At 39.3% G+C, this 17,103-nt stretch overlaps 1 long non-coding RNA gene across 2 annotated transcripts in view; it reads left to right on the top strand.

The window, feature by feature from the left end:
- Nucleotides 1-17,103, top strand: part of LOC311613452 — a 165,576-nt gene that overhangs the window by 81,403 nt on the left and 67,070 nt on the right. The window lies entirely within an intron of this gene.

Here is a 17,103-nt window from a genome sequence, read left to right as displayed (position 1 = left end):
ACCGACGCTCTACCACTGAGCCAAACCAGTTTTAGCAATAAAAATATATTTTTTTAAAGTACCCTAAATTTAGCAATTGTACATACTGTGAGATAAATGCAAGATGACTCTAGAGATACAGGAAGAGAATTACAGCTTCTCTTTGTATTTACTTTTTAATCTCAACATTTTTCATGTCTGTGTTTTTAAAACTGTATACGTGATATAGCAGTATAAACCTTTTGGTATATATATATATATATATATATATATATATATATGTGTGTGTGTGTGTGTGTGTGTGTGTGTGTGTGTATATATACACACACACACACACACACACACACACACACACATATACTTGTTAAAGTCAGTAAAACTTTTTATTCAACAGGGACTACTATGGTGGGGTTTTGTAATATGGGAGAAAAAATGGACTCAACATTGACTACAACAAGAAAGATGGGATTTCTAATCAAGTAGTTGGTTGTGGCGGGGGTCTGTGGATGGAAAATTACTAAGAGGAAACACCAGAGAGTAAGGAGAATTTTTGTGTGTGTTTTTTTTACTCAAAGGATTCTTACTGAAAGCAGGCTAGGATAAGAGATATGCCTGGGGGATAGTGTAGGATAAGGAACCCAATCAGATATTGAGGGAGAAGAATTCTAGTTAAAATGGCGTAGCAGGATTCTTGCCGGAACTAGACACTACAAGGACAGTCATAGGAGCCCAAGGTTGGGCCTACTCAAAAAGCTAATGCAAATGTATACTGTCCTCCCCCCACCCCCCATACACACACACACACTCACTCCTATATATAAAAATCCATTTGCATTTGCTATTATTAAAATACAAATTGTAGCCGAGACCGGTTTGGCTCAATGGATAGAGCGTCGGCTTGGGGACTGAAAGGTCCCGGGTTCGATTCCGGTCAAGGGCATGTACCTTGGTTGCGGGCATATCCCCAGTAGAGGGTGTGCAGGAGGCAGCTGGTCGATGATCTCTCTCTCATCGATGTTTCTAGCTCTCTATCTCTCTCCCTTCCTCTCTGTACAAAATCAATAAAATATATTTTTAAAATACAAATTGTACATACTACTACTTGAAATACTCATGCTCAATCACTGTATTAGGGCTCTATTAGAGTGTCAATATAAGAAACATTTAAACCTGTAGAGAATTTTTATAAGTTTATTTGAGCCAAACTGACAATTGCCAGGAAGCAAAATCTCAACAAATTGAGAAAAGCTCCAGAAAATGGCAATTTTGCCAGTTATTTTCTACATCAGAATCAAAGGGGAAGATAAAAGGGAGTTAGATGAAATCCACTGATGGTAGGGAGGCAGGAGAAAGCAAAGCAGGGAAATCTCAGGGATTGGATAAAAAGTAAAACAAACAGAGACTTCTTTTACATTTGTGGTTACAGGGGCGTTAACAACAGGATAACAATAGCAATGAGGGGTTTTGTAGTCTATGTCCTGGTACAGCGAGGGGTCTGAGAAAAAAGAAATTACCCTGACATTCCAAAGATATGTTATTGTAGATGCAAAAGACATTTGGGCCCCAGCCGGCTTGGCTCAGTGGATAGAGTGTCAGCCTGCAGACTCAAGGGTCCCAGGTTCGATTCTGGTCAAGGGGATGTATCTTGGTTGCAGGCACATACCCAGTAGGGAGTATGCAGGAGGCAGCTGATCAATGTTTCTCATCGATGTTTCTTTCTATCCCTCTCCCTTCCTCTAAAATTTATTTTTTTAAAAACCAAATCAATAAAATATATTTTTTTAAAAACCAAAAGACAGTTGGTTTAGTTATGGTAAAGATTTACCTATCATGGAAGATACTAGGACTTTACTACCCACCATGACTCATTTTTAGTTAGAATTTTAATTTCTAACTAAAATTTTAATTTTAATTTCAGACCATCCTAGGTCGTTACTGTAGGTCTCTGCGTTTGTAAGGCCTCCCCTGAGCTTGTCAAGATTAGTAAATGGCCCCTTTTTTGTATACAAGAGAAACTGAGGCAATATACATTAAGGAATTTTTGCAAGGAATTGACTTACACAGTTGTGGGGGCTGACCAGGGATCAAGCCTGAATGCTGGACAGGTTGAGTCTTTATTTTATAGTCAGAGCACACAAAGCAAAACAAGGGTAGTGGTCAACATGTTTACAGTGTTCTTATGAGTTTCACCTTGTTTTTGTAGCACTTGCTCCACCTCCCACAGCCCATTAGCTACCTAAGAAGCAACTAGGGAGGGCTATAAGGTTAAGCTTAATTATGCTAGGAGAGCTCTGCCTTCCAAGTGGTCAGTCCCAAGCCGCTCACTACCATGGCTATTTATTAACTCCCAAGCACGAGTAAAGTTTCAGTCCACGGGCAGAATTTCTTCTGGGAAACCTCTCAAGTTCTACTCTCAAGGCCTTTCAATTAATTGAGTCAGCCGCCCCCCCCCCCAGATTATGTAAAACAATCTCCTTTATATTGATTATGAATGTTAATCATATCTACAAAATACTTTCACAATAACACATAGATGAAGAACCTCAGATTATATGAGATTGGGGTTTCAGGCTAAGAAGTCATTCCAGGGAACAATATTGAACACAGTCTTGTATGTGTGGGAGTGGGGTTATTTTATAATAATAATAATAATAATAATAATTATTATTATTATTATTATTATAGATGTTTGGTACATGGTTAACTTTATTTTGTGGGAGTGGGTTAGAATAAATTATACAGGATGTACAAATCCCATTTTCCAGCCTGCCTCTTAACTCCCTGCTTCATTTGGCTGGCTAGTCCTAGAGACCTTGGCTTAACAGCTTCGGGGTCCATTCCTAAGCACCATACTCCTTTGCCCAACTATTAAATCCCAGAACCCCCTGAGTGTTTCCCAATACCTAAGGCCCACACTTAGACATGCATACTTCTATGTAAGGAGTACTTTCTGGCACGTTATCAGCTTTGGAGCTTTTGAAAATGTCAACAGGACTGCCCTTGAAGCCAAAAGTGTGGGGAGATGCAGACATCCTGTGACAGGTGCCTGCTGGTTTATACCAGTCACTATGCCAAATTGTGGTGTGTGTGTGTGTGTGTGTGTGTGTGTGTGTGTGTGTGTGTGTTTTCAATGTAGTGGTGATATTTTAACTCCTTCCATTTTAAGATGGACTTTATTATTACCCCTTTTAGTTTAGCACATGAAAGTTAGGGAATAGGCAGAACTATTATAGTACTGAAACTGATAGTGATGTTAAAAAAACAAAACCACACCAACTATCTCCAGAAAACCTCTTCACAGAGCTGATCAAATGTGGCTGGCAATTTGACTAGTTTAAGCTGTGTGTTCTCCTCCTGCCACTTTGAATTTAAACAGAATGAGCAAACAGTAACATAGCTACTTTAAATGGAATTAAGAGAAGAGAAAAAAGGCCTGAGTGTTTGGTAAACTAGTCTCTGGGTCTTTTATTTAAACAGAGAAGTATGTTTAGGACCAAAAGGAGAAGCTTGAGATCTTGATAATTACTGTGAAAATAAATTCACTTCTTTTTTAAAATAAGATGTGAAAGTGTCTGTTTGTACATACATGTGAAGTTGATTTAGGGGATATGCTAAAAAATTGGCTCTAAATGGACAAGCTATATGTTATTGAATTGCTAAGGCAAATACTACTATAAATTTCCACCATTTTTTTTCCTCCTCAATATTCGCACCAATTTCATCCTGATTCTATCTACCTCTCAGATTGTACATACTTTTAAAAACTTTTCAGTATGGAAAAGTTCCCTCAGACACAAATATAGAAAAAACTGTATCATGAACTCTTATGTGTATGACCCTATCAACCAACTTCAACTGATTGCTAACCTTATATCTATACTTGCACCCACTATCTCTTATTTGATTATTTATAAGCAAATTACAGATGCCATTTCATTTGTAAATACTATTCTGTGTATCTCTAAATGATAGGACTTTTTCTCCAAAGAAATAATCATAATAGGCAGACTTTTTAATAAGGACTATTACTCAAAATTAGGAGTGTGGTTTTGAGCAAATTATTTAATCTCTATAATCCTCATATTGCTTATCAGGAGACTATCTACTTTCAGGGATTTTTTGAAAATTAACTGTAAATAAAATACCTAGCACAGGGCTTGCCACATTGTAGGCATTCAGGAATTATTAGTTCAAGTTCTAACCTTTGATCAACTAATGCACCTTGCTCTGAGAGATTATAGAAAGGATGTGTGAGAAGAAACAAATAAATCTTTTCTGTCAAAAAGCAGTTTAGACAGCTCCATTTTGGACTGCATAACTTGGCAGCCACCATGTTGGCTGCATGGCTTACAGCTACCCTGCGGGCTGCCATCTTGAAACAGCAAAGGCACACCCCTCCCTTTAAATTAGCCAATCGCAAAAGACTGTGCGCCAGAGCTCCAGTCAAGAGTGAGGGACAGGTCACATGTGACAAGGATTATAAAGCCGAGCAGACTGACTGCTCAGTGTGCATGTGCTTCCAGACCATGTGTGCACACCCTTTTACGTAGAAGTAAAGATATTTGCCTTGCTGCCTGGCTCCCGAGTATGTTTTGTGTTCTACCAGACCCCTGAATATAGGGGCTCACCTTATTTCTAACATGTGACAAAAAAGATGTTTGCTGCCGAAACCAGTTTGGCTCAATGGATAGAGTGTCAGCCTTTGGACTGAAAGGTCCCGGATTCGATTCCGGTCAAGGGCATGTACCTTGGTTGCAGGCACATCCCCAGTAGGGGACATGCAGGAGACAGCTGATCGGTGACTCTCTCTCATCGATGTTTCTAACTCTCTACTCTGTATCTCTCTCCCTTCCTCTCTGTAAAAAAAAAAAAAATCAATAAAATATATTTAAAAAATAAAAAGATGTTTGCTGAGCATTTTAATTGTTGAAAATGATCCTTGGAAAAAAAGGGGGTGAGGGGAAATAATGAATTTACAATAGCCAGGAAATGAAATCAAGGAAGTTTAAGTCAAGTATATTAAAGTTAGGCAAAGTAGAGTAGAGGCCAATATTAAAAGAGAATCTATGTGAACTTATGTGAAACAAAGACTATTTGACTAATCTAATATCCTTAGGGATTTTCTTTTCTCTTTTTTTTTTTCATGTAATCTCCAACTGATGTGACAGTATAATACAAAATAATTTATCTGAGCTGTAAAAGAAATATGAAAGCCTTCTGTTTTCTTTTGTAGGAGTTCTAGAACTGTTGGCACCAGACTCAAATACCAATGATATCCCTACTCATCTGTTGTTTTTTTTAGACTTACATATTGTTTGACTCCCTCATTTTTTATCCTACAAAAATAGTTATAGGAGGTTAAATTTAATTTTCTAAGCATTATAGTAAATACAAGGTGGGGGTGAAGTAGTTTGCAGTTGTGAATACACGAAACAGAGTTTATTCTTGTGTTAGTATTTATTAATTTTTGTATTGTTTTACATATGAACAATTGTAAACCTACTTTTGCCCCACCCTATACATTTTCTTGGCAGAATACACAATAATATATTAGAATACACAATAAAGATGGATCTATTTGCCTGATCAGCATGGCTCAGTGGTTGAGCCAGGAGGTCATGGTTCAATTTCCAGTCAGGGCATAGCCTGGGAGGTTGTGGCTCGATCCTGTGTGGGGCATGCAGGAGGCAGCTGATCAATGATTCTTTCTCATCATTGATGTTTCTAACTCTCCCTCTCCCTTCCTCTCTTGGGAAAAAAAAAAAAAAAAAAAGATGGATCTGCTCTTGATTGCCAGCATCTTATTATCTGAGCAATAATATCACATTGCAACAGAGCCATGTTTTCTTTCACTTTAAAAAGTACATTATGGTAATGAAGGAGATAAAATAGTCATTGAAAGTTGACATCTTGAATAAATTTTGTAATCAGGTGATTGCTCTTAGACTAATAAGGGAAAAATTGGAAGATAAAATGAACACTAAGTAGATTTAAGTCTCAGTCATGAATACATTAATTTAATTAATTAGCATTTTTCACCCTTAAATGCCAATATTGAAAACCAATACATGATAGTTTTTGGTTTGAACTATAAAATTTGCTACTTTTGATAATCATTTCTTAACCTTGTGGGATGCAATTTCTCCCATAAATCTTCTATATTTAAAAAATAACTTTTGAAAAAATTTACCTGACAACTAAGAACAGCATGAACACTTAAAGAAGAAAACTTTCTTTCAAAAAAAGCAAGATCATAAATACCAAGTATCAATAGGATAAATTTTACCCTTTGCCCTCACCTCTATGAGAATGCTCCAGGTAGGAGAAAAACAAATCCCTTTTCTCCAAATAGTGGCTTTGACTGCCTATTTGTGCTCAGACAGTGGTTCTCAACCTTTCTAAGGCCGCGATCCTTTAATACAGTTCCTCATGTTGTGGTGACCCCCAACCATAAAATTATTTTCGTTGCTACTTCATAACTGTAATTTTGCTACTGTAATGAATTATAATGTAAATATCTGTGTTTTCCGATGGTCTTAGGCTCTACAGCCGCAGTTCCCACAGGCTGAGAACCGCTAGCAGGGTCACAGCATTAGGAAGGTTGAGAACCACTGGGTTAAGATAAGGAGAAGGAGGGATTCCAGTTTTACTGGGCCTTTGAATACACAGATGATAGCTTAGAGGTAGATGATTCTGTAACATGAAATGGTTACTGTTTTGGTTCTTTCTTTTTTTTTTTTTTAAATATATATATTTTATTGATTTTTTACAGAGAGGAAGGGAGAGAGAGAGAGCTAGAAAGGTCGATGAGAGAGAAACATCGACCAGCTGCCTCCTGCACACCCCCCACCAGGGATGTGCCCACAACCAATGTACATGCCCCTGACCGGAATCGAACCTGGAACCTTTCAGTCCGCAGACCGACGCTCTACCACTGAGCCAAACCGGCTTCGGCTGGAGAACTATTTAGAATAGTGGTTCTTTTACATTTTGGTCTCAGAACCTCTTTACACTCTTAAAAATTATTGAAGATTCCAAAAACTTTTAGTTTGGATAGATTTAGATATTGATATTTACCATATTAAACATTAACTGATAACATTTATTATTTCATTTAAAAATACTTATAATAAACCTATTACATATTAACATCATGTGTTTTAGTAAAAAAAAAAAAAATCATTATGCAGTCCCAAATTTAAAAAGAATGAGAGGACTGGCATTATTATTATTTTGTTGTTAATCCTCACCCGAGGATATTTTTCCCATTGATTTTGGAGAGAATGGAAGGGAGGAGGAGAGACACAAAGAGAGAGACATTGATATGAGAAAGAAACATCCATCGGTTGCCTCCCATACCCATCCCAACTGGGGATCGAACCTGCAACCTTTTAGGGAAGGGGACGATGCTCCAACCGACTGAGCTACCTGGCTAGAGCATTAGGCACATTCTTAAGGTAAACTAGCTTTATTTTTTCCCTCTTTGGTAGCACATGGCAGTGAAGAATAACATTCCCACCAATGCATGTTGGTTGTTTTGGTTATTTCTTAATGCACAAGGAGGCATGAATAGGAAACTGGAGGATAAAAAAATGAGATACAGAAACCACTCTGAAAAAAGTAACAAAATACTACATATACTTACATTTAAAATGTGTTTTATTTAGAAAATATTTTTCCTTAAAAAATTGGTTCATTCATTCAGCAAATGTTTTTTTCCATTTTTAGATATATATTTTATTGTTGGTAGTATTAAATGATTTCTGATCATCCATTTTGTGTCTGGTATATTTTAGGTCCTGGAGATGATACCGTTGTAATTTTTTTAAATTTAATAAATCTTTATTGTTCAGATTATTACAGTTGTTCCTCTGATACCGTTGTAATTTAACATAGTTATGAGTAACTGGAAAGGAGCAAAGGGAAGGCCAGATATTACAGGCATGCCATTTGTCGCTTTGCCAGAAAGCTGCAGTTTAGACACATGCCCAGGAAAGTCTGGGTGAGATAGGGAAAATATTTGACTGTCAGTCCTTTCTGGGGATAGGTAATTGACCACAGGGTCCATGACCACTGCAAGCATGGGGAGATTTGAGATACTTAAACCCCTAAACTAGGGATGGGGAACTTCCAGGCCATATAAGGCTCACGAAATTATTTGGTCTGGCATGCCAAGGCATTAGGAGTAAGTTGAGTTAATTGAATAGCAGGCTAACTTAAAAATAAATAAATAAATAAATGAATGAATGAATGAATGAATAAATGAATAAATGAATAATATATATATATATATACACACACACATATATATAATATATATTGATTATATATATATTGATTTCAGAGAGGAAGGGAGAGGGAGAAAGAGAGAGAAACATGAATGGTAAGAGAGAATCACAGATCAACCACTGAACCACACTGGCTAGGCAAACTTAATTTTTAAGTTGGTAACTTTGTATGGCCCGTGAACGATGTTATAAATATCCAAACGGCCTTGGCAGAGAAAAGGTTTCCCACCCTTGTTGTAAAAAATGTTCGCTCTCTCCTCAGTTTGTGCTCATGCTCTTTACTCCTGGCTTGTGGAGTTCTCGGGCTCCTGCACGTGCCCACACACACTGGACTAATGGACTGCGGCCAGCCTGATGCCACACCAGGCCCAGCTCCACCATGGAGCAGAAATTCTGGACATTGGCTTTGCCTCTAGCTCTACTGAATCCCCAGCTGTACATCTTCTGGGACTGGATGAAGGGGAACAGGACTTTAGAGATGCAGAGATGCAATTCCACACAAATAGAAACCACTCATCCTCCCTTGCGAGCCTCAGAAAATTCTTTTCCTCCAGATATGGTAAGGAATTCATCCTGAGCACTCAGTGGGGAAAAGCATAACAGAGATATAATGTTAAAACAAAGTCCCTGCCCTCATGCAGCTTACTTTCTACTTAGCAGACAAACAATATTGGTATTTTATATTAAAAAGAATGTAAAGAGCCGTGCTTGCATGGCTCAGTGGTTGAGCATCAACCTATGAATCAGGAGTTCATGGTTTGATTCCTGGTTAGGGCTGGGGTTGTGGGCTTGATCCCCAGTGTGGGGCATGTGGGAGATAGCCAATCAATGACTTTCATCATTGGTGTTTCTATCTCTCCCTCTCCTTTTATCTCTGAAATCAACAAAATATGTACATATTTAAAAAAAAAGAGTGATGCTTTAAAGATATATAATTAAAATTTTTTTAAGTATATAAAGTAATTTTAGCTAATAAGTATTATAGAGGGTGGAATATTAAAAATATTTGACAGTAGGCCTGGCTGGTGTGGCTCAGTTTATTGAGCGTCATCCCATAATCTAGGAGGTCACAGTTTGATTCCCTGTCATTGTCAAGGGACATACGAGAATCAGCCAATGAATGCATGAATAAGTGGAATAATAAATCTCTTTCTCATTAATAAATTTAAAAAAAATAGGCCAGCCTGGACCGGTTTGGCTCAATGGATACAGCGTCGGCTTGGGGACTGAGAGGCCCCAGGTTCGATTCCGGTCAAGGGCATGTGCCTTAGTTGCGGGCATATCCCCAGTGGGGGGTGTACAAGAGGCAGCTGATCGATGACTCTCTCTCTCATTGATGTTTCTGGCTCTCTATCTCTCTCCCTTCCTCTCTGTACAAAAATCAATAAAACATATTAAAAAAATAAATAAATAAAAATTAAAAAAATAGGCCAGTCTTAGCTTTGTTGAGACTGGTGTTATGCCTTTAGTTATTGAATCATGGTAAGGTCTTAGAGATGCTGGGGTAACAAGAGCAGGGAATGGACTCAGGATCTGGGACAGCAGTTACTTACCAGCATAGAAGTAGGGTATTTCAATATTATAGCAATTGATGTAGCCATGCTAAAATTCATAGACTGAAAATTGGTTCTAGTGCTATGAAGAAAAATAAAGCTGGCTAAGAGAGTGGAGAATGATAGAATAACTTTATATTCTTTCTGAGAAGTATGTGTTTGTATGTGTGTGCCTGTGTATGTATGTGTGCACACATGCATATAGATATTTTATACAACACTTATCTCTTGGATGACCAGAGATCATCTGTTTACTCCACAATGACGGAGAGACTTTGGTGGGGACAAGAGGACAAGAAATAGAAATGACAAAGCCAACTTTAGACTCTTTTGATAAGGCATCCATTGTGTTGTTGTGGACTGAATAACTAATATCTTAGGACATATGTTACAATGAGTTATTGTTTTCCATAAATTGAACTGGTGTGTGTGTGTGTGTGTGTGTGTGTGAGAGAGAGAGAGAGAGAGAGAGAGAGAGAGAGAGAGAGAGAGAGAGAGAGAGAGAGAGAGAGAGAAAGAGAGAGAAATATCCTAATACAAGACAAAAAAAAACCTTCTGGGTGAGTGTTTGTGTGTATATTTTAAGGGGAGTAGAGTTTATGAGAAGGAGATCCTAAAAATCTCAGGAGTGCCCTTCTTTCTGACGTCAGTCTCTGACTATGAACTTGATCATATGTCCTCTGAGATACTGAATCATCAATTGCATCCTCACTTTATTTTTAATTTCGTCCTCAGTGCTATCTTTTCCTTCTTCCTACAAATATACGTCGCTTCTACTCTAAAAAGAACGTTCCTGTGACCCTGACTACACATTGATTTATTCCATTTTCTGTAATACCTTACATTCAGCCTCTTTTTCATCATTGCCTTCATTCTTCAATATGCTAGAACATAGCTTTAGTCTCTAGGCTTCCATGAAACCTTTTCCTCAAAGGTCACAAATCAACTTTTAATTGCCAAATGCAAAGGCTTTCTCTATTTTTGTCTGACAGGACCTACCTGCATTGGAAAACATTGACTCTGCCCCCGCTCCCCCTTCCCCATTTTGAAACCGAATACCACTGTCCTTTCGTTCTCTTTTATCCCAGTCTTCTTCCAGTCCCTTTGCTCCTTCTGAATGTAAATGCTTCCAGATCTCCACAAAAAAATTGTCTCCACCTTCTGTGCTCCTGAGTGGCTTCACTATTGCAGTCAACCACACTGAAAGCCTTGACATAATTTGACCCTCTTCATTAAGTCCCGTGTTGATAAACACATTTTAATGCACCCTTGTTTTCCCCTCTACAAACACCTAACTCAGCCACTCATTATTTACTTGGAGTTTACAATAGCTTTAAACCAGCATACTTTCTGTGATTTTTTTTTTTGCATTTCCAAAGAGCTTTCTTAATATAGAATCTGTATATCAAGCTCTTCCTTGTTAACTAATATATGTTACACATGTAATTAGTATATATGTTAATGAGAAAGCTTGATATATAAATACTAGAGCCCGTTGCAAGAAGATTCGTACTTTGTTTGCCTCCATTTTCTCCTTTCTCCAGCCTCTTCTCTATAAAGTCACCAATATTTTATCTTTAAAAAGATAAGAACTCCTCAACTCTCCTACTTAGAACTTTGGTGGAATTTTGATTTTTTTTTAAAAAAGGTAGAGTAACACATGGTTTCTCTCTGCTTCTTCCCATTTTCTAAAATTATAAAGAAATGGGAAAAGTTAACCCAGAAGAACCAAGCAAATAAGAAAGAAAAAATGAGATTTTAATAGATTTATAAGAAGATGAAAATTGAATGGAATAGTGTTAATTGATTTAGCAGGATGGAGGAAGTAAAAATTTAAGGAACAAAAGTCAGAAATGTTAATGAAAACAAGTTAATGAGTTCTGAAGACAGCTCAGAGGCTCAGTACTTATAGGCACCAGAGGCAGCTAGATAGCTTTAGACATGGGACCAAAAGTCTGGCTATAGACTCCTATCCCACACACTCTCAGCTTTGAAAATGAACAGACAGCCAAGTACCAGACATTGGAGAAAACCTCCAACATAAAGCAAGTAGGACCTAGAGAAAATAGGGTTGAAGTAGGGCAAACTAATTTTTATTATACTCGTGGAGAGAAGAATTTGCACACAGAACAGGTATTTGTGTGTATTATATTTAACATATATACTAATAAGAGAGAAATATGCAAATTGACCATACCTCCGTGACACCAGACAAATCAGAAGTAGGTATTCAAATTAACCCAACAAGATTGACGGGTTAATTTGCATAGGCAGGCGCTTTGTAGCTGGGCGGGGCAGGACACCTGCTATGAGGGGGAGGTCAGAGGGTAGAGGAGTGGTACAGGAGTGGTGCTCCAGCCAGAGCAGAAAAGACTGAGGGCTCCGGCCAGAGCAAAGATAGAAGGCAGTGGCCAGAGCGAAGGCCTGGGTCCCAGGTACCTGAGGAAAACTGGTACCAGCAGCCAGGGGAAGGAAAGCCTATTGTACGAATCTTCTTGCAATGGCCCTCTAGTATTTATATAACAAGCTTTCTCATTAACATATATACTAATTACATGTGTAACATATGTTAGTTAACAAGGAAGAGCTTGATATACAGATTCTATATTAAGAAAGCTCTTTGGAAATGCAAAAAAAAATCACAGAAAGTAGAATAAAAAGCAAAGAAATGGAAAATAAAAGAAAAAAACATTTTATAAAAAGAATTAATTTAGAAGGTTCAGTTGATACAAGGTCTGGAATGAGGAGAGAGAAAATGGAGGAGAAGCATTTATCAAAGAAATAATACAAAAATGTCCATAGAGCCCAGCAACATGGCTCAGTGGTTAAGCATTGAACGATGAACCAGGAGGTCACAGTTTAATTCCTGGTCAGGGTACATGCCCAGGTTGCAGGCTTGATCCCTGTGTGGGGTGTGCAGGAGGCAGCTGATTAATGATTTTCATTAGTGATGTTTCTATCTCTTCCTCTCCAAAATCAATTAAAAAAAAACCAACTCCAGCTCTGGAGTCAAGAGGACACTGGCACTTGCTAGATATGTGACAGAGCAGGCTACGTATCTGCTTAACATCCAGTTGCTTCATTTCTGATATGGACATTAGGACTACTGATATAATAGGGTTTGTTTGAGGATTATGTGACATAAAGTATTTAAAATGCTTGGAACATAATATCATTAGGGTCATGTCATTCTCCCCATTGGATAACATTCCTGAGCTGGACTGGGAGTGTGTTTGATTCTATCTCTTTAAAATATAATTTTTTTTATTGATTTCAAAGAGGAATGGGAGAGGGATAGAAACATTAATGAGGACAGAGAATCATTGATTGGCTGTCTCCTACACTCCCTACTGGGAATCGAACCTGCAACCCGGGCATGTGCTTTGATCAGGAATCGAACCGTAACCTCCTGACACCAGCTGGGCCGATTTGACCTTTTGACTTTCTGTCACAAATGTTTAGCCCAAAGCTTGACACCTACCAAGTACATGTTTGCTATGATGAGGAAGGAAGAAAGAAAGAGACTCTGGAACCTTAACGGTGACTATGGGACCTGAACTGGGGTTAAAGGCTGGATAACATCTAGCCAGGTCATAGGAGTGGCCAGTACAAAAAGTGTATCATTGGGCCGAAACTGGTTTGTCTCAGTGGATAGAGCAACAGCCTGCGGACTGAAAGGTCTCGGGTTCAATTCCGGTCAAGGGCATGTACCTTGGTTGCGGGCACATCACCAGTAGGGGTGTGCAAGAGGCAGCTGATTGATGATTCTCTCTCATCGATGTTTCTAGCTTTCTATCCCTCTCTCTTCCTCTCTGTAAAAAACTCAATAAAATATATTTTTTTAAAAAAGTGTATCACTGGGAAGGAGCATGTGAGGCAGTCAGCCTTTTATAGGTGGGCCTGTGCTGGGTTAATGGGAGATAAGGTTGGTACATGTGGGATAACATTGTAAGAATGAACACAGGCAGAGATGTTTATTTCTGAGGTGATAAGCAAGGGCTCTGTGAGTTCTTGAACAAGAATACTCTGAAAATACCATTACTTGAGGAAGATTAATAAGTTAGCAGGATGCAAGACTGAATTCCTGGCCTATTTCCTTCCTACACTCTACACACCCAGTGAGTCACCACACTTGGGATGGAGCTAAGCGAAGAGCATGCATCTGAGAAGTTTTAGCAGTGAAAAGAAAACAAGAGATGAGTCAGTGGCTACTTCTAAAGAGCAGCAGAATCAAGCAAGGATAAATTGGAAAATACGAGCAGATTTAGAATTAAACTGTGATAAATACAGAGAGCCCCCTCTATTTTAGAGGAAATAATACAGTATATATATATATATATATATATATATATATATATATATATATATCCATGTACATGAAGAAACATGATAATGCTGGGAGAGAGAAAATGAAGGAGAGAGCATTAGAACTGTGGTTTTAAAACTTTTGGGTCTTAGTACCTCTTTTCACTCTTAAAAATTATTGAGGACCCCAAAGAGCTTTTGTTTATGTGCATTAGGTCTGTCTATTCTTACCTACTTGAAGTTAAAACAAAATTTTAAAGTATTTTAAGTAACAATATTAAGCCCATTACATGTTAACAGAAAAATGTGAAAAATGTGCTTTCCAAAACCAACAAAAATAAATGGTAAGAAGAATTGCTCTATTTTTTTAAAAAAAATATATTTTTATTGATCTCAGGAAGGGAGAGGAAGAGATAAATAGAAATATCAGTGATAAGAGAGAATCATTAATAGGCCGCCTCCTACATGCCCCCAACTGGGGGTGGACCCCACAACCTGGAGTTGGGGAAAGGGCATGTGCCCTGACCAGGAATTGAACCCTTAACCTCCTGGTTCATGGCAACACCGGCTGGGCTTATTTGATTTAAAAATATATATATAGAGAGAGGCCCAGTGCACAAATTTGTGCACAAGTGGGGGCCTTAGCCTGGCCTGTGGTATAAGGCCAAAACTGGCTCTCTGACATCCTCTGATGGGTGCTGGATTGCAAGAGGGTACAGGCAAGGCCAAGGGACCCCACGGTGCACACTCGGCCAGAGAGGGATGCAGGAGGACTTCAGAGCATGTCTAGCCTGTCTTGCTCAGTCCAGATGGACCAGACCTCAGCAACAAGCTAACCTACCAGTTGACTGTCCCCTGGTGGTCAGTGAACATCATAGCAATGAGTTGAGCTGCCTTATCATATCATTAGCTTACTAGAGGCCCGGTGCACCAAATTCACATATGGGAGCGGGTTGGGTGGTGTCCCTCAGCTCAGCCTGCACCCTCTCCAATCTGGGACCCCTCGAGGGATTTCCGACTGTTTAGGCCCAATCCCAGTAGGGCCTAAACAGGCAGTCAGACATCCCTCTCAAACTCCAGGACTGCTGGCTCCCAACTGCTTGCCTGTGTGCCTTCTTGATTGCCCCTAATCGCTTTTGCCTGCCAGCCTGATCACCCCCTAACCATTCCCATGCCAGCCTGATTGATGTCTAACTGCTCCCCTGCCAGCCTGTTGTCCCAAACTTCCCTCCTCTGCTGGCCTGGTCACCCCTAACTGCCCTCCCCTGCAGGGTTGATTGCCTCCAACTGCTCTCCCTTGCAGGCCTGGTCCCTCTCAACTGCCCTCCCTTGCAGGCCTGGTGCCTCCCAACTGCCCTCTCCTGCTTGCCTAATCACCCACAACTGCCCTCCCTTGCAAGCCTGGTTCATTCCAACTGCCCTCCCCTGCTGGCCATCTTATGGCAACCATCTTGTATCCACATGGGGGCAGCCATCTTGTGTGTTGAAGTGATGGTCAATCTGCATATTACTCTTTTATTAGATAGGATAGAGGCCTAATGCATGGGTGGGGGCCAGTTGGTTTGCCCTGAAGGGTGTCCTTTGGGGTATGGGGCAGCCTGAGTGAGGGGCCTGTAGTGGTTTTCAGGCTAGCCATGCCTTCTGGTGACCCAAGCAGAGGCCCTGGTATCTGGAATTTATTTACCTTCAATTGAAACTTTGTAGCCTGGAGCAGAGCCAAGCCTCCTGCTTGCTCCATGGTCGGCAGCCATTTCTGTTTGGATTTGTTTACCTTCTTTTTTTTTTTTTTTTTTTTTTTTGTTTCTTCTGGTTCTATCTTTCTTTCTTTCTTTCTTTCTTTCTTTCTTTCTTTCTTTCTTTCTTTCTTCTTTTAATATATTTTATTGATTTTGTACAGAGAGGAAGGGAGAGAAATAGAGTGCTAGAAACATCGATGAGAGAGAGTCATCAATCAGCTGCCTCTTGCACACCCCCCACTGGGGATCTGCCTGCAACCAAGGTACATGCCCTTGACCGGAATTGAACCCGGGACCCTTCAGTCCCCAAGCCGACGCTCTATCCATTGAGCCAAACCGGTCCCGGCTGGATTTGTTTACCTTCTATAATTTAAACTTTGCAGCTTTGAGTGGAGGCTTAGGCTTGCGAGGGCAGGCTGAAAGCTTGGCTTCCTCTGTTGCCTGGGAAACCCAAGCCTCCCTCCTGCTCTCTATGGCTGTAGCCATCTTGGTTGGGTTTATTTGCATACTCACTCTGATTGGCTGGTGGACATGGCTTGTGGGTGTAGCAGAGAGATGGTTAATTTGCATATTACTCTTTTATTAGGTAGGATTACACTTTGATTGGTTGAATGGCTAACTGGATGACCAGACAGCGTATTAGAGTTTTATTATATAGGATTTTTCTTTTTAAATGTCAGAGAGGAAGTGAGAGGAAGGGAGGGAGATGGAAACATCAATGATGAGAGAGAATTGATCAGCTGCCTCCTGCATGCCCACACTGGGGATCTAGCCTGCAACCTGGGCATGTGCCTTTGGCTGGAATCGAACCCAGGACCCTTCAGTCCGTAGGCCAATGCTATAACCACTGAGCAAAATCAGCTAGGGCTTATTTGATTTTTTTTTTTTTTTTTTTTTTTTAAGAGAGAGATTGATCAGCTACCTCCTCTATGAGCCACCTGGCCAAGGCAAGACCACAAAGCTTTGAATCATCTACTTCACATAACTGCATACAAATACATATACAAGGATGGTCACTATATCATTGTAATTTTTTAAAACCTAGCAATGTATCTTAGTCATAAAATAGAAATCTAGTTAAATGATACTACAAGAATATAATAATATTCAGGCATTAAAATTAGGTAGATCTTTTATACACTTTTGTTAATTCTTTGCCGAGTTTATTTCTTTTCATTGATTTTTAGAGAAAGTGGAAGGGAGAGAGGAAGAGAGAAACATTTATGTGAGAGAGTAAAGAGG

Source organism: Pipistrellus hanaki, assembly GCF_964339955.1.
Source record: "Pipistrellus hanaki genome assembly, chromosome: 1".
In the NCBI taxonomy this organism is placed as follows: domain Eukaryota; kingdom Metazoa; phylum Chordata; class Mammalia; order Chiroptera; family Vespertilionidae; genus Pipistrellus; species Pipistrellus hanaki.
Note: the sequence above shows the minus strand (reverse complement) of the source record. Positions and strands in the feature narration are given on the sequence as shown.